The 6,357-nt window shown below is 40.5% G+C and overlaps 1 pseudogene; it reads right to left on the bottom strand.

Annotated features, from left to right (window-relative positions):
- Positions 1-984: 984 nt before the first annotated feature.
- On the bottom strand, positions 985-5,996 carry LOC138427243 (putative olfactory receptor 8G3; annotated as a pseudogene).
- Positions 5,997-6,357: the final 361 nt, after the last annotated feature.

The raw sequence follows: 6,357 nt of genomic DNA, 5'->3' as shown, positions 1-6,357 counted from the left end.
AAATGGCAACTCTATAAGTTATGGGACAAAAGAGCATTAACAACATATAAACATATAAAACAACATATAAAAGTGATATAACTCAGCAGGATTTTTGGCTTTCATGAACAGTTGCTTTATAGCAACTGCTATAGCTTATAGCATTATTGGTATAAAGGTAAGACAATGTTGTTTTGGCTGCTGTCATAAATACATTCATATCAGTTACAATTTGAATCTCTTTTATGACTCTCTACTGTGAAATGCTGCAATAAATCTCCATTTTTGCATTTTTTGCTTTGACCAGGACAGTTTGAAAGATTTTTATTACTTTCATTATCTCAAAGGAAATAAAACTAAAAATAGCATAGTAGACATCTAGAGGAAAGAAACACTGTCTTATAGGAAAGTAATGGTGTTTGATATACAGAAAGGAATTCTCAGGGAGGCACTGGACCTACTCACAATCTTCTTGTGCAAAAGTATCACTTATTATGTCTACTCTATCATTTATTATGTTGGGGACTGTGGCATATGAACAAATGAAATAACCTTCCATTTCTTCTCTCCAAGGGAAAATAATAAAAGAATTTGTCCTGAAAGAATGTAGTAAATACAGCTATCAATTTGAAATACTGGGCATAGTGCTTTATATTTCATAAATCTTGATAATATGCATTACTATTGCATATGAATGCACCATACAGTAATATGGTGATTTTCACCATGATCATCATAAGCATTGTTGTTCTTCCTAGATATACTATCATTAAAAATAAAACTAAGCTCCTTTAATATTCAAGAAATTTTAAAATTCTATTATTGTATTTCTCCTTATATAATCATTGTAAAGTATGTTCAAAGAAGTAGCCAGGAGGAGAATTTTGGAGGTCAATTATATAGAGACATATCAATAAATTTCCAAAAAAATTGAACAGTAAATCTAACACACTGCATATCTAAGCAAACCAAAGGACTTCTATGACATCATGCTATTGATTCTATTCATACACATTTTCCTCTCCCCAGAACTTTCTTCAGGACAAATTTGACACCCTTATTCTGTAGACTGTAAATCAGAGGATTTGGCAGGGGAAAAAAGCAGGTATAAAACACAGAGGACAATTTTCCTTGATCCATGGAGCTCACAGATGATGGCTGCAGGAACATGAATGCTGCAGATCCAAAGAAAACAGCAACAGCTGAGATGTGAGAGCTGCAGGTGCTGAAGGCTTTGGACCTGCCCTCAGTGGCTGGATTTGGAGGATGCTGGAGAGGATGAAGATGTAGGATGTAAGGATGGTTAAGGCAGGAGTCAGGATGTTAAATGCACTCAAGACTAGAACCAATAATCCACTGATATAGATGCTGGGACAGGATAGCTCCAAGAGTGGAAAGAGATCACAGAAGTAATGGTTAACCACTTTGTTCTTGTTCTGACAGGCAGGGCCATGCTCAGTAAATCTTTAATCCAATTTTCTCTTGATGGGCAGTTCTGTGTTCCCTGCCTGTTATTTGACCCGAGACCAAACTATGGTGGAGGTAATGAAGACAATGGTGACCCCCTTCAAATGGTCCCATGCACACAAAGCGGCACTCAATGCCCCCTACCCTGCAGCAGGCCACTGCTGACCCATGGCTCCACCAGACACTCTTGGACACTCACAGGCTAGTCTGTGTCAATCTCTTATGAGGCCACTGTTCCTTTCTCCTGGGTCCTGGTGCACATAAGCTTTTGATTGTGCCCTTCAAGAGGCTGTTTCCTCAGCCCTGTGTAAGTTCCAGTGGCTCTATGGCAGGGTTAATGGTCAACTCCTCCAAGAGGGCTTATGCCTTACCCAGGTCTACTGCACTCAGAGCCCCTGCCTCTGCAGCAGTCCAATGATGACACCTACCTCCACAGTAGACACACAAATACAGTTCTGGATCAGACTCTGTGTGGTCTTTGGGTCCTGATGCACACAAGGTTTGTCTGAGCCCTCCAAGCGTCTCTGGTGGGTATGGGGTTGATTCTAAATGCGACTTCATCCCTCTTATCATCTTGCTGGGGCTTCTCCTTTGCCCTTGGACATGGGGTATCTTTTTTGTGGGATTCAAATTCTCCTGTCAAAGGTTGTTCAGCAATGAGTTGCAATTTAGGAGTCCTCAGAGGAGAAGATTAGTGCACGTCCTTCTAGTCTGCCATCTTGAAGTCAGAACAAGACCAAGTTTCCCACTCAGTCAGTCTCTCCCAACAGGAAGCTTCCATAAGCCTCTTTATCCTTATCCATCAGAGGGCAGACAGAATGAAAACCACAATCACAGAAAACTAACCAATTTTATCCCATGGACCACAGCCATTTCTAACTCAATGAAACTATGAGCCATCTCATGTAGGGCCACCCAAGATGAACGGGTCATGGTGGAGAGTTCTGGCAAAAATGTAGTCCACAGGAGCAGGCACTGGTAAACAACTTCAGTATTCTTGCCTTGAGAACCCAGTGAACAGTATGAAAAGCAAAAAGATAGGACACTGAAAGATGAACACCCCAGATCAGTGGATGCGCAGTATGCTATCTGAGATCAGTGGAGAACTAACTCCAAAAAGAATGAAGAGGCGGAGCCAAAGCAAAAACAACACCTAGTTGTGGACGTGGCTTGTGATGGAAGTAAAGCCCAATGCTGTAAAGAGCAATATTGCATAGGAACCTGGAATGTTAGGCCCACGAATCAAGGCAAATTGAAAGTGGTCAAACAGGAGACAACAAGAGTGAACGTCAACATTTTAGGAATCAACAAACTAAAATGGACTGGAATGGGTGAATTTAACTCAGATGACCATTATATCTACCACCATAGGCAAGAATCCCTTAGAAGAAATGGAGTAGCCATCATAGTAAGCAAAAGAGTCCGAAATACAGTACTTGGATGCAATCGCAAAAACGACAGAATGATCTCTGTTCATCTCCAAGGCAAACCATTCAATATCACGGTAATCCAAGTCCATGCTCCAACCTGTAATGCTGAAAAAGCTGAAGTTGAATGGTTCTATGAAGACCTACAAGACCATCTAGGACTAATACCCAAAACAGGTGTCCTCTTCTTTATAGACGACAGACATGCAAAAGTAGGAAGTGTAGAGATACCTGGAGTAATGGGAAAATTTGGCCTTGGAGTACAAAATGAAGCAGGGTAAAAGCTAACAGAGTTGTGCCAAGAGAACTCACATGTCATAGCAAACACCTTCTTCCAACAACACAAGAGAAGACTCTATACATGGACATCACCAGATGGTCAATACCAAAATCAGATTCATAATATTCTTTGTAGCATGGAGAAGCTCTACAGAGCCAGCAAAAACAAGACTGGGAGTTGACTGTAGCTCAGACCATGAACCCTTTATTGCCAAACTCAGACTTAAATTGAAGAAAGTAGGGAAAACCTTGAGACCATTCAGGTATGACCTAAATCAAATTCTTATGATTATACAGTGGAAGTGAGAAATAGATTCAAGAGATTAGATCTGGTAGACAGAGTGCCTGAAGAACTATGGACAGAAATTCAAGACATTTTCCAGAAGGCAGTTATCAAGACCATCCCCAAGAAAAAGTAATGCAAAAAGGCACAATGGTTGTCTGAGGAGGCCTTACAAATAGCTGATTAAAGAAAAGATGCAAAAGGCAAAGGAGAAAAGGCAAGATATACCCAATAGAATTCAGAGTTCCAAAGAATAGCAAGGAGAGATAAGAAAGCCTTCCTCAGTGATCAATGCAAAGAAATAGAAGAAAACAATAGCAAGGGAAAGATTAAAGACCTCTTCAAGAAATTTAGAGTTATCAAGGTAACACTTCATGCAAAGATGGGCACAATAAAGGACAGAAATGGTATGGACCTAACAGAAGCAGAAGATATTAAGAGGTGGCAAGAATACACAGAAGAACTGTACAAAAAAGATCTTCATGACCTAGATAACCACAATGGTGTGATCACTCACCTAGAGCCAGACATCCTAGAATGTGAAGTCCAGTGGGCCTTAGGAAGCATCACTATGAACAAAGCTAGTGGAGGTGGTGGAATTCCAGTTGAGTGATTTCAAACCCTAAAAGATGATGCTATGACAATGCAGGAATCAATATGCCAGCGAATTTGGGAAACTCAACAGTGGTCACAGGACTGGAAAAGTTCAGCTTTCATTCTAACACCAAAGAAAGGCAATGCCAAAGAATGTTCAAACTACCACACAATTGCACTCATTTCACACACTAACAAAGTAATGCTCAAAGTTCTCCAAGCCAGGCTTCAACAGTACGTGAACTGTGAATTTCTAGATGTTCAAGCTGAATGTAGAAAAGGCAGAGGAACCAGAGATCAAATTGGTAACGTCCGTTGGATCATTGAAAAAAGCAAGAGAGTCCCAGAAAAACATCTACTTCTGCTTTACTGACTATGCCAAAGCCTTTGACTGTGTGTGCCAAAGCCTTCCACAAACTGTAGAAAATCCTTCAAGGCATGAGAATACCAGATCACTTAACTTGCCTCCTGAAAAATCTGTATGCAAGTCAAGAAGCAACAGTTAGAACTGAACATAGAACCACAGACTGGTTCCAAATTGGGAAAGAAGTACGTCAAGGCTATATATTGCCACCCTGCTTATTTAATTTATATGCAGAATACATCATGAGAAATGCTGAGCTGGATGAATCACAAGCTGAAATCTAGATTGCTGGGAGAAATACCAATCACCTCAGATATGCAGATGACACCACCCTTATGGCAGAAAGCAAAGAAGAACTAAAGAGCTTCTTGATGAAAGTGAAAAAAGAGAGTGAAAATGTTGGCTTAAAACTCAACGATTCAGAAAACTAAGATCATGACATCCAGTCCCATCATTTCATGGCAAATAGATGGGGAAATAATGGATACAATAAGAGACTTTATTTTCCTGGGATCCAAAAATCACTGCAGATGGTGACTGAAGCCATGAAATTAAAAGATACTTGCTCCTTGGAAGAAAAGCTATGACCAACCTAGACAGCATATTAAAAAGAAGAGACATTTCTTTGCCAAGGTCCATCTAGTCAAAGCTATGGTTTTTCCAGTAGTCATGTATGGATGTAAGAGTTGGACCAAAGAAAGCTGAGTGCTGAAGAATTGGTGCTTTTGAACTGTGGTGTTGGAGAAGACTCGAGAGTCCCTTGGTTTGCAAGGAGTTCCAATCAATCCATTCTAAAGGAAATCAATCCTGAATATTCATTGGAAGGACTGATGCTGAAGCTGAAATCCAATACTATGGGCACCTGATGCGAAGAACTGACTTATTGAAAAAGACGCTGATGGTGGGAAAGATTGAAGACTGGAGAAGGGGATTACAGAGGATGAGATAGTTGGATGGCATCACCAACTTGATGGACATGAGTTTGAGTAAGCTCCAGGAGCTGGTTTTGGACAGGTAAGCCTGGTGTGCTGCAGTTCATGGGGTTACAGAGTCAGACATGACTGAGCAACTGAACACAACTTAACTGAACCTTGTTCTTGCAGAAAAGGAGTCTCAGCATAAAAATCTGTATGGATCGTAGACCAAATTAAGTCCAAAATATAAAGTCCTGCTGTGAGGTGGAAGCAGATGTGGTAAGACATGAAGATGTTGTAAATTAAGGGGTTACAGATGGTAAGATAGCGGTCCTATGCCATTACAGCCAACATGTGACATTCTGATATAACCAAAACAAGGAAGAAGAAGAGTTGAGTCATACATGCTGGGTAGGAGATAGTCTTCTTCTCTGTCACAAAGCTCACCAGCATTTTGAGGGTAATGACAGTGGGCTGACAGAGGTCAATAAAGAACTGCTGAGGAAATGGTACATGGGAGTGTGCAGGTGAGAACTGAGCCCTTTCAATGCGATCATGCCCAGGTTCCCCACCACCATGACCACCTAGATTCCTAGAAAGAGGAGGAAAAGTGGCAGCTTGAGTCATGGCTTTTCTGTGAGCCCAGCGAGAATGAACTCAATCACTGAGGAGTGATTTCCAGGGTCCATAATCCTCTCCGAGGTTCGTGTATAAAAAGAGAAGATGAGTGTACTCTTTTGTTCCTCTCAGTGTGTGTTTGTACATGTGTATGTGTGAGGGAGAGTAATTCTGGAGAGATCATTACTTTACCCCTCATCAGAGGAAGTTCATAATGTGGGGATCTCTCGAAAAACAATGATTTTGGTGGTACCAGAATAGAAATTATAGACTTCAAGAAGATTATAATCGATATCTAATAACATTTTAAAAGAAGATACAAATTCTGGATTTTTCAATTCTACTCATTTCTGAGGACTTTGTCTTTTCCTTTCATACCCGATGTGTCTATATTAATATAATGCATGTCAAATGGCCAGTATTTTCATTTCA

Source organism: Ovis canadensis, chromosome 21, assembly GCF_042477335.2.
Source record: "Ovis canadensis isolate MfBH-ARS-UI-01 breed Bighorn chromosome 21, ARS-UI_OviCan_v2, whole genome shotgun sequence".
Classification (NCBI taxonomy): domain Eukaryota; kingdom Metazoa; phylum Chordata; class Mammalia; order Artiodactyla; family Bovidae; genus Ovis; species Ovis canadensis.
This window is presented reverse-complemented; position numbering and strand designations above follow the sequence as displayed.